The 24,711-nt window shown below is 40.2% G+C and overlaps 1 long non-coding RNA gene across 1 annotated transcript; it reads left to right on the forward strand.

Annotated features, from left to right (window-relative positions):
- Window positions 1–2,271: 2,271 nt before the first annotated feature.
- Window positions 2,272–18,813, forward strand: LOC126260882 (uncharacterized). The gene is made up of 3 exons (XR_007546656.1): window positions 2,272–2,448; window positions 17,434–17,536; window positions 18,611–18,813. It is a non-coding gene; the product is annotated as an uncharacterized LOC126260882 (long non-coding RNA).
- The last annotated feature ends 5,898 nt before the right edge of the window (window positions 18,814–24,711 follow it).

The raw sequence follows: 24,711 nt of genomic DNA on the forward strand, positions 1-24,711 counted from the left end.
TGGCAGTTATAAGAGTTGAGGGACATGAAAGGGAAGCAGCAGTTGGGAAGAGAGCGAGATAGGGTTGTAGCCTCTCCCCAATGTTATTCAATCTGTATATTGAGCAAGCAGTAAAGGAAACAAAAGAAAAATTTGGCATAGGTATTAAAATCCAAGGAGAAGAAATAAAAACTTTGAGGTTCGCCGATGACATTGTAATTCTGTCAGAGACAGCAAAGGACTTGGAAGAGCAGTTGAATGGAATGGACAGTGTCTTGAAAGGAGGATATAAGATGAACATCAACAAAAGCAAAACGAGGATAATGGAATGTAGTCGAATTAAGTCGAGTGATGCTGAGGGAATTAGATTAGGAAATGAGACACTTAAAGTAGTAAAGGAGTTTTGCTATTTGGGGAGCAAAATAACTGATGGTGGTCGAAGTAGAGAGGATATAAAATGTAGACTGGCAATGGCAAGGAAAGCGTTTCTGAAGAAGAGAAATTTGTTAACATCGAGTATAGATTTAAGTGTCAGGAAGTCATTTCTGAAGGTATTTGTATGGAGTGTAGCCATGTATGGAAGTGAAACATGGACGATAAATAGTTTGGACAAGAAGAGAATAGAAGCTTTCGAAATGTGGTGCTACAGAAGAATGCTGAAGGTTAGATGGGTAGATCACATAACTAATGAGGAGGCATTGAATAGAATTGGGGAGAAGAGGAGTTTGTAGCACAACTTGACAAGAAGAAGGGACCGGTTGGTAGGACATGTTCTGAGGCATCAAGGAATCACAAATTTAGCATTGGAGGGCAGCGTGGAGGGTAAAAATCGTAGAGGGAGACCAAGAGATGAATACACTAAACAGATACAGAAGGATGTAGGTTGCAGTAGGTACTGGGAGATGAAGAAACTTGCACAGGATAGAGTAGCATGGAGAGCTGCATCAAACCACTCTCAGGACTGAAGACCACCACCACAACAACAACAACATGCAGCATAAATATGGAAATGTTGGTAGATTTTACCAATTTTGAGCTGTATACCTGTGACAGCTTCGACAATATTGTTCACAATTTGACCACAATATCTTACATGTATTAAATTTTTTCACTCTTTTCTTAAAACTTGAACGAAAATTGTTTTTACCTTTCCTTTTCTTTTCTTCCATAACTAGTATTTGTGTTGTCATCTGCAATTGCTAGAACCTTTTTCTTAAGACTGTACTTTTCTAAGATGATTCTAATCTGGAGCACAGCTTTATGTTTGTTGGACTTAATATGAATTACTATGTTGGTGTATCCTCCCATCTAATTTTGCACCACCAGTACAACACAAGGAGGAAGCAAGATTTCTACACTGAATGTAAAAATATGAAAGTAGTACAGAGGGGTGTACAATACTCTTGTACAAAGATATTTAATGCTCTTCTCCAGAAATTAAATGTGAAATAGGTCACAGATCTATATTTAAAGAATTACTGACACAATTTTTTTAGTCATGTCATTCAACAGTTCATAAGAGTTTGTGGAACACAGTGAAAAATTACTGTAAGACATCCAAAAACCAGTGAGATGTATTATCATTAAGTTGTATATCATTTCATGTCCATTATTTTTTCTGTTTTGTCCGGCTTATATTTATTTTTCTGTGTTATAGGTCCTTTTATATTTAATTCTCTATGTTCTATACTTTGTAGTCTGTCAGTTTCTTGTTTTTGTGAACTTTTATTATGGAACAGTTTAATAGTTACATAACTCTCTCAGTTTTGTCCTGTTTGCATTTAATTCCCTATATTACACAAATTCTAATCTTTTCTTGTAAAAATAGTGAATAAGTATTTGTTATTGACATTGTAAAAATTTGACCTTATGAGATTATCACAGTCAGACCCATGGTGTAAGAAACAAATAAATAAATAAAACAAACATACATACTGAGAATGGTGTTGTTGAAACAATTGTTGACCATTTTCTTAATAAGCTCACTGTTTTATGCTACTCAGCACTAAGCATAAACAAACAAGGAAATGGTTAAAATGGTATACATATGACCTATCTCACACTAGGGAGGAGGTGGTCTGACTATATAAACACGCCAAATTTCTTGTGTGGAAGATCCTGAGCTGAATGAGGCTATTTATAATCTTATTACATAAAGAAAACTTCAAAGATAAGCTGACCCTGACCTCAAGACTTGTGTGTGAATGGTACAGGGGGCAGTTATAAAATTTTAATCTTCATTTTTGTTATGGGAAGAGGAGGCTGGCAAAGCATATAGGTGACAGTGTAATGGATGGTAGAGGAATCACTCGTGGAAAAATTCCTGTAGTAGTTGGTGTTAGAGGTGCACATTTTTTAGCTTGAAGTCAGCTGACAAGTATACTTGCCTAAAGGATGTCCCTCTAACAAAGGAATCACCTTCAGAGGTGGTCAGGTATCCAAGGAGAGAACTTCATCAAAATATATGAGGTATTAGAGATAAAGTTAGTGAACTGCTTATAGATGTTGACTCTGACATTACTGGTATATCGGAGTATCACTTAAATAATTTGTCAGTTCAGAGGCTTCCTTTACCAGGACACTGATTAGTTGGTTGTTTTTCATGGAGCTCCTTGTGGAGGGGGGAGTGGCCATGTACATTAAAAACAGTTTTGCATTTGAGTCCATAGACATATCAGGGCACTGCACAGAACAGATATTTGAATGCTGCGCAGAGACAGTTGAATTTAGTGAAACCAAACTTCTAATTGTTGTTGTTTATAGGACCCTTAATTCCTGACTTCAGAGCATTTCTGCTCAAGCTAGAGAGGGTTCTTGGTTCACTTTATAGGATGTACCAAAAATTAGTTATATGTATATGGTGACTTCATATTAATTTTGTATATGATTGTGCAAGAAAAGAGATATTGGTACATCTCCTGTCTCATATGAAATGTTGCAGACTGTTTTTTTTCAATCCAGGATGCAGGGGAACAGTAGCACAGCCATGGACAAAATTTTTATTCATTCTTCATTACTAGATGAGCATTCTGTTAGTAAACTGTAACACTAAAAGGCTTTTGTACTCAAAGAAATGTCACATATAATTACAAGCTATGTAGGAAAGGTAATCCCATGGCAAATAGAGAGCTTTTTAAACCTCCTTAAGGAACAAGAGTGGCAGGATGTTTATAGTGCCAATAACATAGATGACAAATATAATGTTTTCCTTAACACATTTCTCATGCTCTTTGAGAGTTGCTTTCCATTAGAACATTCTAAACAGGGTACTAGTAGTAAAAGTCTGACTAGTGGGATAAGGTTACTATATAGAACAAAGTGGGAATTATATCAGAATGTTAGAAGCAGTCATGATCAAGCTACAGTAGCCCATTACAAACAGTATTTCAAGGTGCTTAAAAATATTATCAGGAAGGCTAAGAGTATGTGGTATACAAATACAATAGCTAATTCACAGGATAACATTAAAACAATATGGTCAGTTGTGAAGGAAGTGTCTGGTCAGCAGCACAAGGCCAATAATATAAGGTCAGTTCATAGTAAAAATATTTGTGTTAATGATATGTCAGATAAATGTACAGTATTTAACAATCATTTTCTGAGCATCGCTGATGAATTAAATAAAAACTGTTTCTACAGGGAGTCATCTAACTCTCTTGGAAAATGCCTTTCTGAGACTGATGTCTGAAATACTCCTCTGTGATACTAACAAGGGGGAGACTGAGCCAATAATTAAATCACTGAAGACTAAGAACTCTCATTGATATCATGGAGTGCCCAGCAGAATATTTAAGTACTGTGCTACACGTGTTACCCCTGCTTAGGCATATTTGGAATTTTTCCTTTAAGAATGGCCAGTTTCCTGAATGATTAAAGTAAACAGCAGCAAAGCTGCTTTATAAAAAAGGGAGAAAGGAATAATGTAGATAATTTTAGACCTATTTCTTTGTCATTGGTGTTTGAGAAGTTATTGAAAAGGCTGTGTATGTAAGGATAATTGATCATTCTGTATCACATAATTTTGCTATCAAATGTTCAATTCGGCTTTAGAAGTCCTTTAACAACTGGAAATGCTATATTCTCTTTGCTCTGTGAGGTACGGGGGGATTAACCAAAAGGTTTTGAATGCCAGGCATATTTTTTTATTTAACTAAGGCATTTGATTGTGTTGATCACAAAATATTGCTCCAGAAGCTGCACCATTACAGAATACAGGGAGTAGCTCACAGTTGGTTCACCTCGTCCTTTAACAACAGACAGCAAAAGGTCATTATTGACAGTGTTGAGAATGGCTGTGATGTGATGTGTGAGTGGGTATGGTGGGGGGTGCCCCAGGGATTAGTGTTGGGCCACTCCTGTTCCTTATTTATGTAAATGATATGCTCTAGTAATACAGGTAATTCTAAAACATTTCTGTTTGCTGATGGCACTAGTTTGGTAGTAAAGGATGTTGTGTGCAACATTGGCCCTGTTTCACATAGTGCAGTTCATGACTTGTAGAAAATAAAATAACACTAAATCACAGTAAGACTCAGTTTTTACAGTTTCTAACACACAATTCAACAAAACCCAATGTTTTAATTTCATAGAATAGGTGTATGATTAATGTAACTGAACAGTTCAAATTTCTAGATGTTCAGATACATAGTAAACTGCTGTGGGAAGCCCACATTCAGGATCCTGTTCAAAGACTTAATGCTGCCATTTTTACTATTTGAACAGTATCTGAAGTAAGTGATCATTTGACATGAAAATTAGTCTACTTTGCTTATTTTGATTTGCTTATGTCATACAGTATTTTATTTTGGAGTACCTCTTCTCATTTTCAAAGGATATTTTTTACTCAGAAATGGACAGTTCGATCAATAAGCAGTGTAAGTTCATAAACCTCCTGTCGACCCCTGTTCACTAGTCTGGGTATTCTGACATTGGTTTCTCAATATATATATTCTTCACTGTTGTTTCTTGTTAGCAATATCAGCTTATTCCCAAGAATTTGCAGCTTTCACTCAGTTAATACTAGGCAGAAGTCCAACATGCATTTGGATTGCACTTTCTTAACTATTGTGCAGGAAGGTGTGCAGTATGCTGCTGCATCCATTTTCAAGAAGCTACCACAAGAATTCAAAAATATTAGTGTAATCCATGTGCTTTCAAATTGAAATTGAAGAGTTTCCTTATGGGTCACTCCTTCTATTCTGCAGGGAGTTCCTTGAAAAATTAAGTTGATTCCTATTTTATATTGTTGATTGCATTTACTTAAACTTATGGCTTGACTTCTTTGGGTTCATAAACATTTGATTTTTTCTGTTATTATTTTTCTGTTGTAATTTCATGTACTGACATGTTCCATGACATTGGAAGTTTGATCCTCAATTTGGTCCTATGGAACTAGTTGCGTAAATAAAATAGAATAAAATAAAATCACCTTGAAAAAATATCAAGCTGCAGTCATGAAATATGGTGACAGTCTTCCTCTGCATGTTCAGCCTTCAATGTGGAAATTTTTTGCCAAAATCAAACAATGGAAAATCCAGGATGGAATGTACCAATATCAGAGAAGGAAAGTTGCTACTCACCATATAGCGGAGATGCTGAGTCGCGATAGGCAAAACGAAGAGATTCACACAATTATAGCTTTTGGCCATTAAGGCCTTTGTCAGCAGTAGACACACATACACACATGCACACACACACTCACACAAACAAAACTTGCAAACACGTCTGCGGTCTCAGAGAACTGAAACCATACTGCGAGCAGCAGCACCAGTGCATGATGGCTGTGACAACTGGGTGGAGGTAAGGAGGAGACTGGGGGGGGGGGGGGGGGAGGGATAGTATGGAGGGAGTGGTGGACAGTAAAGTGTTGCAGTTTAGACGGAGGGCAGGAGAGAAGGTGCGGAGAGGGGAGGGGGAAAGTGCGGAAAGGAGAGAACTAAAAAGAAATTAAAAGACTGGGTATGGCGGTGAAATGACAGCTGTGTAGTGCTGGAATGGGAACAGGGAGGGGGCTGGATGGGTGAGGACAGTGACTAATGAAGGTTGAGGCCAGGAGGTAGATGACTTGGCATAGGCTTTGGTCACACAAGTATGCACTTTGACTGTCCACAAAATATTCCACCTCAAATATCATATTGCTGTCACTCTGGAAATGCCTGCTGTGCAACAGTTTCTCCATCTAAGGAAACAATGCCATGTCAGGAGAATACAAGGGAGAGAAGGCCAAATTTGATATTACAAAGAAGCAGTGTGTGTGACTGGGTCTAGTGCAGAATACATGGAAGGATTTTCATGGTGCAAAAATGCCCCCTTGGGCTGCTTCCCATGATGTTTCATCCTGACAGCCTACCACAACCTCATTGGTAGTATGCTCCTGTGATGGTTTGCCCCCTTAGAAGCATAACATGTTAGCACACCACAGATGCCCCGTAAAACACTCAGCAACACCTCACTCAACAATGATTGAATTTTTGTCTTTTTGGCTGTTGTGAATCTTCATGTTTCCACTTCTTGTTTTGCTTCTTTCACAAGGTCATAATGATATAGCCAGCTCTCACCCAAGATTGTTAGGTGCTATAACAAATAATTTGGATTGACTTGGCACAGTTGTAGCCACTGCTACTTTGGTTTGACAGTTTTTTTTTTTGACTGAGTGTGAGCACTCACAGAACAGAGCAGATGAACTTGTCATTTTCAAAATGTTGGACAACATGTTACAGTCTTATCAATCAGTCATTTTCATCTTTTCCACTATCATGTCAATTTTGATGCACCAGGTCAAAATTTTCTCTATATTATAAGATTATAAATAGTCTCATTCAGCTTGGGCTCTTCCACACAAAAAAGTCCATCCACTTCTCTTGCAGTTTCCCCCCAGGGGACTCACAGTTCTTTTGTGAGTTCATGTGTGGTGCACATAGGGTCCTGAGCTACTGCAGCCCATTCTTCCTTCCCTGGCTGCACTTCGTTCACTGTGCTCCTCCCTTTCCATCCTCACTCCTTCCCTGCTGCCCCCTCCTTCCCCTGCCATGGTGTTCTGATTTATGTCAAGTTGACTATCCACCTAATTACCTGTATTCCTTGCAGTTTTGTTCCTCTTGTCTGTTCTCTTTCATCCTTTTTGGCATTTTGGCCCCCTTGGGGTTTGACTTCCACTTCTAAATTTTCTTTTTGTAGTGTGAGTGTGAGCCATTTGGGGAAGAACTCTATTATTAGCATGTATGGCATGGATTCCTCTCCCCCATTCCTTCCCCTCTTCTTTTCCCGCCATAGCCCCCCTGCACTCTGCTGCATCACCAGCATGTATAGTCAGTGTGTATGGTGGGGCTATTATGTACCCCTAAGGCTGAGCCCTCCTACAACAAAGGAATCATCACCACTGGTACCAGAGCTGTTGCCTCCTCATATATGCCAAGAAGTGCTTGCTTGTCATCCTGGAGTGTTGGAACTCCCAGCAGTAGTCACGATGCCAGGCAGCCCTTGCTGTAGCAGAGTGGCACCCATGGGGAGAGACCCTGATCAGAGTGGGTGGTATCAGAGAGGATGCTTGGCATATGAAGCATATCAAGCTACAAAAATATAACCATTCTCCAAACAGCTATCTCTCCAAGTGGTAAATGTTCATTGAATGGTGCTTTGTATGACCCTGCAGTTTCCCGTCCCTGGGTACACCCTGGAAGGAGGACCAGCCTCACCATCTTGAGATGAAACACTTTCCCCACTAACTGATCTATACTATGACATATGGGAACACATTCACTGCCACAAAGCCATTATTTTTTGTGGAGAATATAAAGGACAAGTTTGGCAAAGTGGAGTCTCTCAGTAAGATGTGGTCAGGTTCCTTGTTGATCGAAACTTTTTCTGCCACCCAACTGTGGCTCATCATACTTTCAATCATCTTGGTGATGTCCCAGTGTCTATTACTCCTCACCAGTCACTGAACACGTTGCAGGGAGTAATATTTCATTGGGACCTCATCCTGCAAACTGATGAGGAACTCGAAGCGATGTGCTGTTCACATTGTACAATGTGCACTCGACATGTGCAGAAGAGCTATAAAGACAACCGCACAAATACCAGTACCTTTAATCTGGCTTTCAAGGGAGATACCTTCCCAAAGAAGGTCAAGGTCATGCATTACTAATGAGACATGAAGTCGCACATCCCACCACCTGTGAGGTGCTTTTGGTGCTTGTGTTTTGGGCTGTAAGGCGGACCCTCTGTTTGGTGACTGGGTATACCCACTCCATGAGGGAATCCCCTGTGTTCTGCCATCTGTGTGTTTAAATTGTCATGACAATCACTCTCCACACTTGCTAGATTGCCCAGCTTACAAAAGAGAAAAGAAGATCCAAGAGTACAAATCCTTGGATCACTTATCTTATCCTGAGACTCGTCAAAAATATGACCGACTCCATCAAGTGTCAGTTTCTTCAACTTTTGCCTCTGTTACATCCTTTCCCCCACCTCCCTCTTCCTTACCCCAGCCCCGACCCCGCTCTCCCCTAACCCTAGCCTGCTGTTCCCATGCCCTCCCCTCTGGATGCCACTCTCCCTCCCTGGCCAAAAGAGTGAAGAGTGGCCCCCTTCTTCAGCACCCACTGGTGATGGGGCTTCCCTCCACTCCCCAGGACCCCTCCTCCTCTCGGCATCTCTCAGGTTGGAAGCCTGCTACCACAACTTGACCACAAGACACCCTGTCTGTGTGCAAGGTCGCTTGCTCACTTATGGTCCCGGAACCTGCAGCAGCCTGCTCTCCCTCTGTGCCCTGACATCATCCTCTGAAAGACAAGAAAAAGAAACATATGTCTCAGGACAAGGCACCCTCAGTGCCCCTGGAGGTGCCATCTCCGCCCTCACAGCCTGCGTCTTTTTATTTATGGATGTCACACCACCCTCGTCAGTGATGACTACAGACCGAATGACTTGACCTTCCCTCACCTTCTCCATGTCTAACCTGGACTCTTGCCACACACTAATATAGTGGAATTGCAACAGATATTATTATCACCTACTGCAAATCGTGGTCTAAGGGGTAGCATCTTTGATTCAAAATCGTCTTCGGTCCTGGGTTCGATCCCCGCCACTGCCTAAATTCTGATAAATAATCAGCATTGGCGGCCGAAGACTTCTGGCATAAGAAGTCAGCCTCATTCTGCCAATGGCCTTGTCAAAGAGGGCGGAGGAGTGGATAGAGGTTCAGGGCACTCTCTTGTCCTAGGGGTGGGACATTGCCCCTAAAGGCGGAAGAATCAGCAATGATCAACGACATGAGGATGCAGAAGGCAATGGAAACCACTGCATTAAAGACACGTAACGTGTATCCACAGGACATGTGGCCTGTAATTGAAGAAGTGTCATGATGGTCTCTCCATTGGCAAAAGATTCCAGAACAGTCCCCCATTCGGATCTCCGGGAGGGGACTGCCAAGGGGGAGGTTACCATGAGAAAAAGATTGAATAATCAACGAAAGGATAACGTTCTACGAGTCAGGGCATGGAATTTCAGAAGCTTGAATGTGGTAGGGAAACTAGAAAATCTGGAAAGGGAAATGCAAAGGCTCAATCTAGATATAGTAGGGGTCAGTGAAGTGAAGTGGAAGGAAGACAAGGATTTCTGGTCAGATGAGTATCAGGTAATATCAACAGCAGCAGAAAATGGTATAACAGGTGTAGGATTCGTTATGAATAGGAAGGTAGGGCAGAGGGTGTGTTACTGTGAACAGTTCAGTGACCGGGTTGTTCTAATCAGAATCGACAGTAGACCAACACCGATAACGATAGTTCAGGTATACATGCCGACGTCGCAAGCTGAAGATGAACAGATAGAGAAAGTGTATGAGGATATTGAAAGGGTAATGCAGTATGTAAAGGGGGACGAAAATCTAATAGTCATGGGCGACTGGAATGCAATTGTAGGGGAAGGAGTAGAAGAAAAAATTACAGGAGAATATGGGCTTGGGACAAGGAATGAAAGAGGAGAAAGACTAATTGAGTTCTGTAACAAGTTTCAGCTAGTAATAGTGAATACCCTGTTCAAGAATCACAAGAGGAGGAGGTATACTTGGAAAAGGCCGGGAGATACGGGAAGATTTCAATTATATTACATCATGGTCAGACAGAGATTCCGAAATCAGATAGTGGATTGTAAGGCGTACCCAGGAGTAGATACAGACTCAGATCACAATATAGTAGTGATGAAGAGTAGGCTGAAGTTCAAGACATTAGACAGGAAGAATCAATACGCAAAGAAGTGGGATACGGAAGTGCTAAGGAATGACGAGATACGGTTGAAGTTCTCTAACGCTATAGATACAGCAATAAGGAATAGCGCAGTAGGCAGTACTGTTGAAGAGGAATTGACATCTCTAAAAAGGGCCATCACAGAAGTTGGGAAGGAAAACATAGGTACAATGAAGGTAGCTGCGAAGAAACCATGGGTAACAGAAGAAATACTTCAGTTGATTGATGAAAGGAGGAAGTACAAACATGTTCCGGGAAAATCAGGAATACAGAAATACAAGTCGCTGAGGAATGAAATAAATAGGAAGTGCAGGGAAGCTAAGATGAAATAGCTGCACGAAACATGTGAAGACATCGAAAAAGATATGATTGTCGGAAGGACAGACTCAGCATACAGGAAAGTCAAAACAACCTTTGGTGACATTAAAAGCAATGGTGGTAACATTAAGAGTGCAACGGGAATTCCACTGTTAAATGCAGAGGAGAGAGCAGATAGGTGGAAAGAATACATTGAAAGCCTCTATGAGGGTGAAGATTTGTCTGATGTGATAGAAGAAGAAACAGGAGTCGATTTAGAAGAGATAGGGGATCCAGTATTAGAATCGGAATTTAAAAGAGCTTTGGAGGACTTACGGTCAAATAAGGCAGAAGGGATAGATAACATTCCATCAGAATTTCTAAAATCATTGGGGGAAGTGGCAACAAAACAACTATTCACGTTGGTCTGTAGAATATATGAGTCTGGCGATATACCATCTGACTTTCGGAAAAGCATCATCCACACAATTCCGAAGATGGCAAGAGCTGACAAGTGCGAGAATTATCGCACAATCAGCTTAACAGCTCATGCATCAAAGCTGCTTACAAGAATAATATACAGAAGAATGGAAAAGAAAATTGAGAATGTGCTAGGTGACGATCAGTTTGGCTTTAGGAAAAGTAAAGGGACGAGAGAGGCAATTCTGACATTACGGCTAATAATGGAAGCAAGGCTAAAGAAAAATCAGGACACTTTCATAGGATTTGTCAACCTGGAAAAAGCATCCAGTAATATAAAATGGTGCCAGCTGTTCAAGATTCTGAAAAAAGTAGGGGTAAGCTATAGGGAGAGACGGGTCATATACAATATGTACAACAACCAAGAGGGAATAATAAGAGTGGATGATCAAGAACGAAGTGCTCATATTAAGAAGGGTGTAAGACAAGGCTGTAGCCTTTCACCCCTACTCTTCAATCTGTACATCGAGGAAGCAATGATGGAAATAAAAGAAAGGTTCAGGAGTGGAATTAAAATACAAGGTGAAACGATATCAATGATACGATTCGCTGATGACATTGCTATCCTGAGTGAAAGTGAAGAAGAATTAAATGATCTGCTGAACGGAATGAACCGTCTAATGAGTACACAGTATGGTTTGAGAGTAAATCGGAGAAAGACGAAGGTAATGAGAAGTAGTAGAAATGAGAACAATGAGAAACTTAACATCAGGATTTATGGTCACGAAGTCAATGAAGTTAAGGAATTCTGCTACCTAGGCAGGAAAATAACCAATGATGGACGGAGCAAGGAGGATATCAAAAGCAGACTCACTATGGAAAAAAAGGCATTTCTGGCCAAGAGAAGTCTACTAATATCAAATACCGGCCTTAATTTGAGGAAGAAATTTCTGAGGATGTACGTCTGGAGTACAGCATTGTGTGGTAGTGAAACATGGTCTGTGGGAAAACCGGAACCAAAGAGAATCGAAGCATTTGAGATGTGGTGCTATAGACGAATGTTGAAAATTAGGTGGACTGATAAGGTAAGGAATAAGGAGGTTCTACGCAGAATCGGAGAGGAAAGGAATATGTGGAAAACACCGATAAGGAGAAGGGACAGGATGATAGGACATCTGCTAAGACATGAGGGAATGACTTCCATGGTACTAGAGGGAGCTGTAGAGGGCAAAAACTGTAGAGGAAGACAGAGATTGGAATACATCAAGTAAATAATTGAGGACGTAGGTTGCAAGTGATACTCTGAGATGAAGAGGTTAGCACAGGAAAGGAATTCGTGGCGGGCTGCATCAAACCAGTCAGTAGACTGATGACCAAAAAAAAACTGCAAATACAACACCTTGTTTCCTCTTTTCTGCATTATGTCTTGCTCTTCAAGAAACACACTTCTGTGATTACCACTCTCTGTCATTTTGTGGTTCTTGGGCATTCTATCAGAACTGTGCTGCCCCCAGGATACCATCTGGAGGGATCTGCACCTTGGTTTGCACCAATGTCATTAGTGACTGGATCCCCCTTCATACCAACTTGAAAGCAATAGCCGGCCAGAGTGGCCGAGCGGTTCTTGGTCCTACAGTCCGGAACCGCGCAACTGCTACGGTTGCAGGTTCGAATCCGGCCTCAGGCATGGATGTGTGTGATGTCCTTAAGTTAGTTAGGTTTAAGTAGTTCTAAGTTCTAGGGGACTGATGACCTCAGAAGTTAAGTCCCATAGTGCTCAGAGCCATTTGAACCATTTGAAAGCAATAGTGGTACGAGTTCAAATGCCCCAGCAATCACTGTTTGAAATGTACACTGCCCACCCAAGTAGGCCACTTCCTTATGTTAAACTGCCTAACTCCAGTCCCTGTATCTCCTCACCGGGGATTTCAATGCACACCACTCCCTGTAGTGGAGTGCCATTCGGTGGGTAGAGGTCTTCTAATTGACCAACTTATTACAAACTTTGTTTTGTGTCTCCTCAATGACGGTTCCCATACCCACTTCAGTGCTGCTCACACCACCTTTTCTGCTATCAATCTCACATTCTCCTCCCCTGCTCTCATAGTTTGCCTAAATTGGTCACTCCATGATGATCTTCATGACAGTGACTACTTTCCAGTGATTCTATCATTCCCTGCCATTCCAGGCTGACAGGCTCCCACATTGGGCATTCCCCTGAGTCATTTGGCCTTTATATACATCTTCTGTGTACTTCAACACTTATCTTTTAGATTGCATTGATGCTGTTCCACAAGATGTCTCTGACACTATCCTTCATGCCCCTGGCACTGCTATTCCCCTATCCACAGATCCCCCTCATGATTGACTAGTACCGTGGTGGACCAAGGACATCACAGTCACTATCCAGGACTGCCAATGGGCACTGCAACAATTTAAATGACACCCCTCACAGATCAACCTTGTCACTTTTAAGTGTCTCCATGCTACAATCCACTACCTTATTAAGCAGAGTAAAAAGGAATACCAGGAGCACTATGTTCTTTCGCTGGGGGTGTGTGCCTCTTTGTCACAGGTTTGGTCCAAGGTCAGTAGCCTTTTGGGATGCCAGTGACAATCAGCTGCCCAAGGTCTTATCCTAAAGGGTGCTCTGTGTACTGATCCACTGGTCCTTGCAGAACACCTAGTGACACACCTTGTGACAGCATTGGCATCTTCATTCTAACCTGATACTTTTCTCCAGCACAAACTATGAATTGAAGAAACCCCCTCTGTTTCAATCCCCACGAAGCTGAAGCCTATATTCAACCCTTCACTGAATGGGAATTTGTGCAGGCACTTAGCTCTTTATATGACATGGCCCCAGGTCCAGATTCCATTCATGACCAGATCATCTGACACTTAGACATTACCGAGAGGCAATATCTATCATGATCTCCAACCACATTTGGCTCACAGGTGTCTTCCCCTTGCAATGGTAAGACAGCATAGTTACACCCATTCTTAAGCCTGGCAAGAACCCAACATCTCTTGAGAGCTACCAGTCAATTAATGTGACCAACATACTTCATAAACTACTTAAGAGGATGGTTAGCTTCCGGTTATGTTGAGTACTCGATTCTTGGGTTCTTTTGTTCCCATATCAGTGTGGTTTCTGGGAAGGAGGATCTCCAACTGACCATTTACTCTGATTGGAAACAGCAATCAGACAGGCTTTTACTGACACCCTTCACATTGCCGCAGTCTTCTTTCAACTTCATAAGGCATTTGACATGGCTTGCTGCCATCACATTTAAGTTACCTTCCATGGCTGGAGCAAAGCAGCCACCTTTCGATTTTCATCCACAAGTTTTTATCCCACCAGCTCTTCCAGGTTTGAGATTACGCCTGACTCAGCATCCCTCAGACCCAGGAGAATGATATTCCACAGGGATCTGTGTGAAGTGTCACACTCTTCCTCATCACCATCAGTGGGCTTGTACCATATGTTGGGCATCTGGTTACCCCAGCACTGTATGTCAACGATTTTTGCATCTGGTTCACCTCCTACTCTGTTGCATCTGCTGAATGCCAGCTCCAATGCAACATCCAATGGGCTTCTGTGTGGGCCCTTTCTAATGGCTTCCAGTTTTCTCCCTCCAAAATGCAGGTTATGCATTTTTGCCATAGATCTACAGTACACCCAGTACCTAGATGTTATAGCACAATTTCATTTCTTGGGTCAACTTTTTGATAAAAGGCTGCTGTCACTGCCCCATATTCATCACCTGAAGACAACATGCATGCAGACTCTTAATGCTCTCAACCTTCTGGCCCACACATCTTGGGATGCAGATCACGCTACTCTTCTCCATCTTTACTGTGCTCTGCTTTTGTCCAGACTAGATTATGGTTGTCAGGTTTATGGCACCTTCCACTCTGAAACTACTTCACACTGTTCATCATTGTAGGGTGCATCTGGCTATTGGTGCTTTTCACATTAGTCCTGTCAACAGCCTCCTCACAGAAATGGGGACCCCCCTCTACAAATACAACAGAGCCAACTCCTTGTTTCTTACACAGTTGCCATTCGAAGATTTTCTGACCATCCCATGTACCCCATCCTCTTTGTAAACAAAGGATGTTTCCCTCCTGATACCCACCCTCGGTTGGGATTGTCACTTCCCTCTGCCAGGATCTCCATCTCTAGTCACTGGAAAGTGTCCCATGTATTTCCTTCCCCCCCCCCCCCTCCCCCCGTTGGATGGTGCCTCGGCCATGGATTAGGATTGACGTGTTCCAGGGTCCTAAGGTCTCTGTCATGTCTGTAATATACCAGCGTCTTGTATGTTTCACTCTTGAAGAGTTCCAGGGAGCTACCATCTTCTACACTGATGGTTCTAAAACAATACATAAGGCCAGATACGCTTTTACGTCTCCTACTGGCGTAGAACACCATTTACTGCCAGGACCATGTAGTGTGTTCACAGCAGAGCTGCCAGCCATGAACAGTGCCCTCCATTTTGTTGCTCAGGTCTCCCTCCACAGTGTTTTAATATGTAGTCTGCAGGCTATAGACTGATGCTACTCTTGTCACCCTTTGGTCTTTGCTATTCATGACCTTCTCTCTGCCCTTGGCCATGCTGCCTGCTCATTTGTCTTTCTCTGGGTCCCAAGTCATGTGGGTATCCCAGGGAATGAACTGACTGACCATTTGGCTACAGAAGCAGATACTTAGCCCCTTCCCATTCCCTTTGATGATTCTAGGTGCAGATATGCAGATTTGCATCAAATATCTTTTTGTCAATAAGTGGAATGACATCTGGTGCACTACTGCTCTCAGTAATAAACTCTGCACGATCAGTCTGCTGCTCTTCCTTCCACTCCTCTTGGAAGGACTCCACTGTCTTATGCCATCTACGCATTGGTCATGCTAGGCTTACCCATTGTTTTCTCTTGCATAACGAGCCAGCCCCAAAATGTCGTTGTGAAGCCAGACTGACTGGATCCCACACATTGGTGAAATGCCCTCTTCTTTTGGATCTTCATATTAATTATATCCTTCCAAATCCCTTGTCTTTAATATTAGCAGATGATTCATGAATGGCTGAACTGGTCCTCAATTTCTTTAATGAAAGTTGGTTTTATTTTCAGTTATAGGGTTTTGCTTTCCTCCTGGAGTGGGGGCAGAGTGGTTGTGGTCGAGCCCTCTCTTCATGTCTTCTGGGTCTGGAACCCATGACCACACCCCCATGCAGAGACTACTCTTTTATCCATCTGTTTTTCCAGTTTTTAGATTTGGCCCACCCTCTTATGCTTTCTACTGTGTATGTTTTTAGCTTCCTCACTTTATAGTTTGACTTCTTCGACTGAATCTGGCCACTTTTCGTAGATGCCTCTTATGCATGTACCTTTCAAATCGCGAGACTGATGAGTCTGTTTAGTCCCATAACCCCTTCAAACAATCACTTTCTTAAAATTTTTGGTTTTTCGCTGAGAGATGGTCTGACAGTGCATTGTTGCTGTACACTTTCACCAACTCAGCGTAGCTTCCCTTCACATGCAGAAAACAAAAACACTTTATCAGTGGGTTGCACCATTCTGTTTTGGCTCCTCTAATGGCTGCCTATACAGCTGTGGTGGGGTGATTTGAGACATACAACTGCAGAAAACAAAAATTAATTATATAACATTACTTTTTTAGGTGTTAATTAAAACTTAATGATTACTCCTCATACACTGAAGGTGCCCGCAACAAGAGCAAAGCAACATGAGAAAATGTCAAACGAGAAAATTATCAGACCCACACACAAGCTGAACTTCTGGAAGTCAATGGTTGCTTTCTAATCTCCATAAACGAACTGAAAATCAAATCAAACAAAGTGGTACACTTGCATTACACTTACTTGATGCTGAGTCACATGGAAGGGATGCTTTTCACTGGAATATTAGCACTTCCAAGGATGTTATGAAAATGCATTACAATTTTCTAACACCAGAAGTATGGAGTGTTATTGGTTCTCATGTTATTATCTAAGAAACAAATCTTATTACTCGACCACTTACTTTCATTTTGAATAAATTTGTACAATCTGGACCTTTCCCTGATGCATTGAAACTTCTAAAAATTTACCAAACTAAAAAAGGAGGGCTAAGTGTGTACCCCAAAATTACCAGTCAGTTTCCATGCTACTCAATAATGTAAAAAGATAGTGCAACACCATTCATTCATTACTCAACACTGATCACTGCACGCACTTTACACATTATTTCATAATGTAACACTACATACACTGTCAGTCCATAATGGCAAGGTTTATTTTCTGTTTAATGTACTGTAACTTCCCATTTCTTTGCCTGAAATAAAGAGACAGCATATCTCTATAATGAGTGAAACTAAGATAAAAAAAAGGGTAAGATATTAATATTATCCACTGCAGAGCTGTGGTATAATGTTAAAAAAAGTGTATTGTGAAATGACAGGAATATTTATTATTGTTTCCTTGTGTTGCAGTTTTTATCAAACACCTGCTCTGTGTTATATAAGAGCTCATTGAATTTCGTGTGTATGTTTGTATTTGTTTGTGTGTCTGTCGACCTGCCAGCACTTTCATTTGGTAAGTCACATCATCTTTGTTTCTACTAACATATTATCATTTTAGTGTCCCGCTATTTGCATATCCATACTCTTGTTGTACTTGAAAATGTCATTTTATTGTAATGATTTTGTTCTGTCTTGTATTCTGGTATTATCACAGAAAATTGCCAATGTTGGCTTTATATCATTTGACAATAAAATAAACTTCTTATGATTACTGATCAGTGACCTACCTATGTCTTTGAACATAGTGCCATGTATTTGGATCATGTGATCTATATGTAAGTTTCTTAATATTTCCTTTACTATATTACTAAAATAGCTCATTACACTGTATTCCCATGTTCACTGAAGTACTACTTTTTATTCTGTCATTTGTGTAGTTTATTATCATAGTATATCTAAAAACACAGATGATGTGACTTACCGAACGAAAGTGCTGGCAGGTCGATAGACACAAAAACAAATACAAACATACACACGAAATTCAAGCTTTCGCAACAAACTGTTGCCTCATCAGGAAAGAGGGAAGGAGAGGGAAAGACGAAAGGATGTGGGTAAGTCTTTCCGCTCCCGGGATTGGAATGACTCCTTACCCTCTCCCCTAAAACCCACATCCTTTCGTCTTTCCCTCTCCTTCCCTCTTTCCTGATGAGGCAACAGTTTGTTGCGAAAGCTTGAATTTCATGTGTATGTTTGTGTTTGTTTTTGTGTCTATCGACCTGCCAGCACTTTCGTTCGGTAAGTCACATCATCTGTGTTTTTAGATATATTTTTCCCACGTGGAATGTTTCCCTCTATTATATTCATATTATTATCATAGTATTTATGACACAATGCTACCATATTTACCCTGCTGCCATCTAGTGCAGTTTTGTCTTCCTATCTCAGTTTAAGTTTTATGGGACCTTGCTTAGTAGTCTATGACCTCATGTTATGAATACATCTGATAACACTTTTGTCCTTGTGCTACCTTTGCACATGGGTAGATATGAATGGATTGTTTGCACTTTTGTTTAATTTTAGATAGTTATAACTGTCTAAAAGTTATGTCTTTTTGTGTACCAATTTGTTTGTTGTATTCCTATTTCAGATATCTGAAGATGGAAATAATTCCAAAATGTGTCAATTTTGATCAATAAAATCATTCTTCACATGGTGTATTATGACTTTTTATGTAGGGTGACCAGACATCCGGATTAATCCAGACATGTCCTCCTTTTTAGCTCTTTGTCTGAGGTCCGGGCGGATTTTTACAGTGTCCGGCTTTTTCAAGTTGAGCGTAATACAGTTAAATTTACAATTTGTTCCATTCTATTGCTCTTTTCTTAAAGTATCAATAATTGTTAAGGAATGTATGTATGTTATGTCTATAAATAATAAACTCATTTTTTAAAGTTGAACGTGTGTTTGATGGCGAATACTGCAGATGAGGATACCACCCATCAGCTTTGGACAAGTCACATGAAAGTAGCCAATCAGGAGTGGCGTTTAGGCAGCCGTCTTTGTTAAATCTTAAAACTACGCATAAATATAAAAACAATTGATGCCACACTGTCACCACAATCAATGTTTTTAATTAAAAAAAAAAATTATTGCCCTGGGAACCACAACCTGACCACCAGTAACAATTAACTACTAGTTCTACCAATAATTCCCGGCAGTCACGTGACTTGTCCAAAGCTGACGGGTGGTATCCTCATCTGCAATTGACCCTTTTGAAGTGTCCTCTTTTTTCTTCCTTTGTCCTCCTTTTTGAAGCTGTTCATCCTCCTTTTTAAACAATTGTATCTGATCACCCTATATTTATGCAACCTATCAGCTTAACAACAGGACTATGCATAATTACTGGAATGGTTGCTAGCTTCTTATATGATTTTATGTCACACTTCTATTTGCTATTTTCTGATTTTGTTTGGTGTTTAGGAATAAAACAGTCAGATGATACTGTGTGTAGTGTTGTATTATGAAATAATTTGTGTATAGTGGTTGCAGGGACTGGATATGAGAAATTTTACATTATTAAATCACTTCTTTACAAAACAGTACTTTTCCGTACACTGGGGGTAAGCCAGATGGTGTCGCACTGCTTTAAACAGGCTAGCTTTGTATTTGGACTGAGTGAGATGGTGCAGTAGTTAGCACAATGTACTCACATTTGAAAGGGTGACGGTTCAAACCCGATCCAGCCAGGTTTAGGTTTTCTGGAATTTCCCCAAATTGCAAATGCTGGGATGGTTTCCTTGACAAGGGTATGGCTGATTTACTTCCCCATCATTTAAACAATCTGAGCATGTGCTGAATATCTAATGATCCTGATGTTGGTGGGATGTTACACTATAACCTTTCTTTCTTGCTTTGCATATGGGAGGATGGTGGTGACAATCTTCATCTGGCCATCCTGGTTTAAGGTATCAATGGTTTCCTAAAATTACTTCAAGGAAATGCTGAGATGGTGGTGGCCATGGCCAGCTACCTGTTCCATTCTTGTCAAACTAGACCTGTAAGTATGTAAATGCCTGTAAATAAGAATGACACTATTTTGTTGTTCTAAAATTATAATACCATGACATGTCCAATATCTTTTTAAAAACTGTAACATGAATGAAGCAAGCTGTGATGATGAATATGACTCCTCCTCCTTCCACTACCACATTGCATTTTATTACATATCAATATATACTGACATTCACTTATTTTATAGTCTATCTAAGTGCAGTTTAATACTACATGAAGTTTTGAAGTTAGAAATTTTTTACTTCATAGCAACAAAATTTTACTTCATAATGACAAATGCTGAGGTATTTGAAGATTACTCTAGATTTGTGCTTTTTTATTTTATACATTAGTCTTACTGCTTACTTTTTCTGAGTAAATATTTTATTTAGTCAGTTTCATTGTCCTCAGAGACAATCACGTAAAACAAGAAGTGGAAGTATGCAAAGTAAGTTAGCATCATAGCCTTCAAGTGAGGTATACTTATTTAGCAGCCCCACTGGTCACTGGTATGGAAAACACATCATAGACCTGTGTAGCTCCTGCAACAGTTGGAGGGAATGTTGTAAACCAACTGGTGTAACATCTTGTGTGCTGGTGGGCTCCTGGGCCACTATAAGCCTGGCAGCAACCTGCCATAAGCCACTTTAGTGTATACTCATGCCTGTGTGTGATAGTATCCTCCATGTGTCTTGTGTGATTGACTGTGACATTCCTCAGACTGCGCTTGGTTTGCTGTTCTTATTTTTGCTATATTTGCTATTGCTCAGTTGTTACTTGGACTGTGATACTTCTGATGGCACGCTTGCCTTAGTCTAAGATGAATTTATCTATTTCCAGGTTTATGAAGCTATATTTATTTAACATGTTAGTACCAAGTTTCATGTGAAAATAAATGTTGAGTGCTGTCTACAAAGTATTTTAAGGCCAAAGGTAACAAAACCAGCTTTTCTGTGTGTTGACTCCAGATGGACACAGGAATACTGTGTAAAGAGTTTCATTTAGTGCATGACCAATATCTCTTTCTAGTTACTGTGAGTTATTGTTGTATGTTTGAAATGAAATAATAATGATATTTGTGAGATTGTCACTTAACTTGTTTCCTGTGAATGAGCTACCACCTGGATTTTGCTTACTGTTATTATGTCACTGGAAAGTCTTTTAACATTGTTGGATGGTCATTTATTTGATTTAAGAGTATTAGAAGACCCAGTACTAGGCCGCAGTCCTCAATGAATACTGAATTGGACAGCTATTTGTGTAATGTACTTCAGCAATAAACTTGGAAGCATACAAGATAGCTGTGTGTTCTTGGTGAAGCATTGTAAATTAACTAAACGAACACTGTTTTTTACCTTGTTTCACAATTTTTTTTATTATTAATGTTGCTGCACAACCTAGGTTTCAGGTTATAAGCTCTTTCTCAAGTACATTACTGATTCCCAAAGATGAAAATGCACAGATAAACATTATGACAAGGCAAAGATAGTCATCTCCACTTCTTAAGGTATTGATCCATAGCTTAATATGAAATCACTTCAATGATCATTTTTCAACAAATTACATATGGAATTACACAATTCAGCCATTACACTAACATGATGTGACTAAAGTTATGCATCAGCCAAGAAATTTTTATCTACTGATGGACTGAGGCCCAAAGTTTTGCTTCTATCCTGGAGTTGTGATCTCATCTAAAAGAGGTGAAGAACTGTGTTTGCTCATTTAATAACAGGTGTGGCGATGTACACATCTGTCTTTTAGTTCCAAAATTTCTAATTTGTCAGGTTTAGTCCCCTTTTTCTCTGTATGTAAGACTTGTACAACTATTATGTGTTTGTGGTTACTGTTCAGGCAATGTTCCACAACATTGTTTAGTTAATACAAGATAGCAGTTGCAACTGCTTATAGGCCCCCCCCCCCCATCTGCAAATATTTTATACTCTCTTAAGTAGTTAGAGTGGGTACTGATAAGAGTTTTCAGGCTGCTTTATACTCTTAACAGTAAAAAGATAGTTGCTTTTAGTAAAATGTTGTCAGCAGGGGGGGGGGGGGGGGGGCATGAATACTAAATTTTCTCCTCCCCCTAGATCTGCATTATCTGTGTGATACCGACACATAAATCAATGCCTGAAGGAAATGGGAGTTGCCACAAGAAAAACCTGCAAATTGTTACCAACAGTTTTCAGCTTTAGCATTAAGAAGTCAAAGATGAAAGAAAAATATAACCTCTTTACTGAAAAAGGCTAAACCATGAAACACAAAATGATGAGAGCCAAAATCAAAGGATGATGGAAAATAGTGAGCATTTCTTCTGCCTTATGTGCACCGAAGGAATGCTGCTTTTCCATTTAAATTAGAAGGCATGCTGAAAAGCAATGCCTCTGAATTTTTTATGTGAAAACTCTTGAAGTTTTTTTTAAACAAAACAAATGTTACTAAAATTCTACATCTTTATCCTTCATGTCTAATTATTTGCTGCCCTCTGCCATTAGAGGGCTCCGAATTGTATCGTGTAACTTGGTGATGTGTAGAGTAACTATGTCAGTGCATGAGAAAGAGCGTACTGTAATGGAGTTTCGAATTTGAAGAGTTCATCCACACATGGAGCACCCTCTCCTTCAGTATGACAATGTCAGACCACACACAAATGCTGTGACATCTGCAACCATCTGATGCTTTGGGTTCACTGTCACCTATCATACTCCACAAGGTCCCAATTTACTCCATCTGATTTTCATCTCTTTCCAAAACTTAAAGAAACTTTTGAGAACTTCTTTTTGAAAGTGATGAAATTATGCAAGAAGAAGTGAGGTTCTGGCTCTGCCAACAAAGTCAAACATTCTACAGTGATGGTATCAACAAACTGGTCTCTCATTGGGAGAAATGGTTTTGTTGCCAGGGCGAGTACGTTGAGAAACAAATATGTAGACATGGAGAATAATGATGTAGAATGTTGATGTTTGTTTTATTCAAGAAGCTTTAAGAGTTTTCTTACAAAAAAACTCAGAGGCATCACTTTTCAGCATGCCCACGTATTTAACAATCGAAAACTTGGGAAGGAATGGAAAAAAAAAGTTGTGCAGAGGTGCAGGAGAGGGACTGCATTCCATATGTTGTATCATTTGATTATGAGAGGTATAAAAAAACCTAGAGATGACAATTTCTCTGTCTAGAAGTTATTTCCAGATTTTGTTGTCAGTAGCTTCACATGCAACTCAATGAATTTCATTTGAGTGAGAGCCTTTCATGTTAATGTGATACTTAGGTCTAAGTGCTATCTGAGATGAAGGGATCAAAGCAGGAGAGAGATTTGTGGTGTGCCGCATCAACCCAGCCACAAAACTGATTACTCAAAAGGTCCATGATCCGTAAAAGGCTGGGAGATGCAAGCTCTATGAAGCAGGGAAGGATGGAAGATTGTCATTTAATGGTTTGTGATCTATGGTAACATCCTAGACATGTTGGATAAGGTAAATATTCAAGAAATTGGGAGATCAAGAATATCAATTAGGATTCATTATTATGTTCCTGAAAAATTGCATAAAAATATTAACTTTTTGCAAGTGCAACTGTCCTACTCAATACTGGCATGGTGCCTTCTTGATACCATCTACCTTCTGTAAGTCATAGGACTAGCACAGCATAATCCTGAACCATCAGTCATGTATTCCTTCAACATTAGAAGAAACAATGGAATAACTATACTTTAATAGGAAGAGTGGCCCATCCGACAAAACATCTTATTCCATTGCTCCTGGCAAAGAACCTACAATGTTTTCATGCATACTGCAATTATAAAAATGACACACATAAGAATATTATGATACTGTCTTAGTGTCACTTATTCTGCTTCACATAATGGGAGGGCCCCAGGTGTCACCATTTTGGAAGGAACACAAGCTCAGATGGAGAAGGTAATTTTTCATGGTTTGTGTGTGTGTGTGGGGGGGGGGGGGGGGGGGACGGGGGGTAACCACCCTGGTATTTGTCTTAATCGACTGAGAGAATCCACAGAAAACCGGTTCCCATGGTATCATTCACAGCCACAAACAGTTGCAATCATCTAATTTTGGGAAAATCGACTAAATTGGAGTGTAGCCCCTTTTCCTGTAGATAGCGTTTGCTAATTTGTTTCTCTGGAAGCTGTAATGATGAGAGCAATGTATTTTTAACATTTTAAATTTTCATTTCCTTCAAAAACCTTTTATTCTAGCAGGCCTATCTATTTTTTTCTGTAACAAACTCGGAATTTATATCTACGTTATAACGCTCGGTTTCTGTGATAAATTGTGATCACGAAGCTGTCAGTTCAACATGCGTGTCGACAACAAAGTACTCGCGGTAGTAAATTACCTCACCACGCTTTGTATTCACACAGTTTAGAGATAGCTGTTATCGTTAACAGTACCCACAATGTACGACAGCTTTAAGCGCTCAAGTGTCCAGAAAAAATTCCGAGTCTTCACTGACTTCACAAGCATTGAAACATTAAATTTATCTTAAGATTAATAGCTCTGAGGGGCGAAAGGAAAATGTGTCGTTGAGATTAGCCCAGTCAATTCAATCACGCATGCCTGTATTACCACATCTATACTCTGCACTTCTGCAGTCTGCAGACCTAGGTCAGAGATTCTACATGCAACGGCATGAGGAGCGTGGAATGAATGCTCCAGAGGTTGTATCTTCTCCGATTAA

Source organism: Schistocerca nitens, chromosome 5 (assembly GCF_023898315.1).
Source record: "Schistocerca nitens isolate TAMUIC-IGC-003100 chromosome 5, iqSchNite1.1, whole genome shotgun sequence".
NCBI lineage: Eukaryota > Metazoa > Arthropoda > Insecta > Orthoptera > Acrididae > Schistocerca > Schistocerca nitens.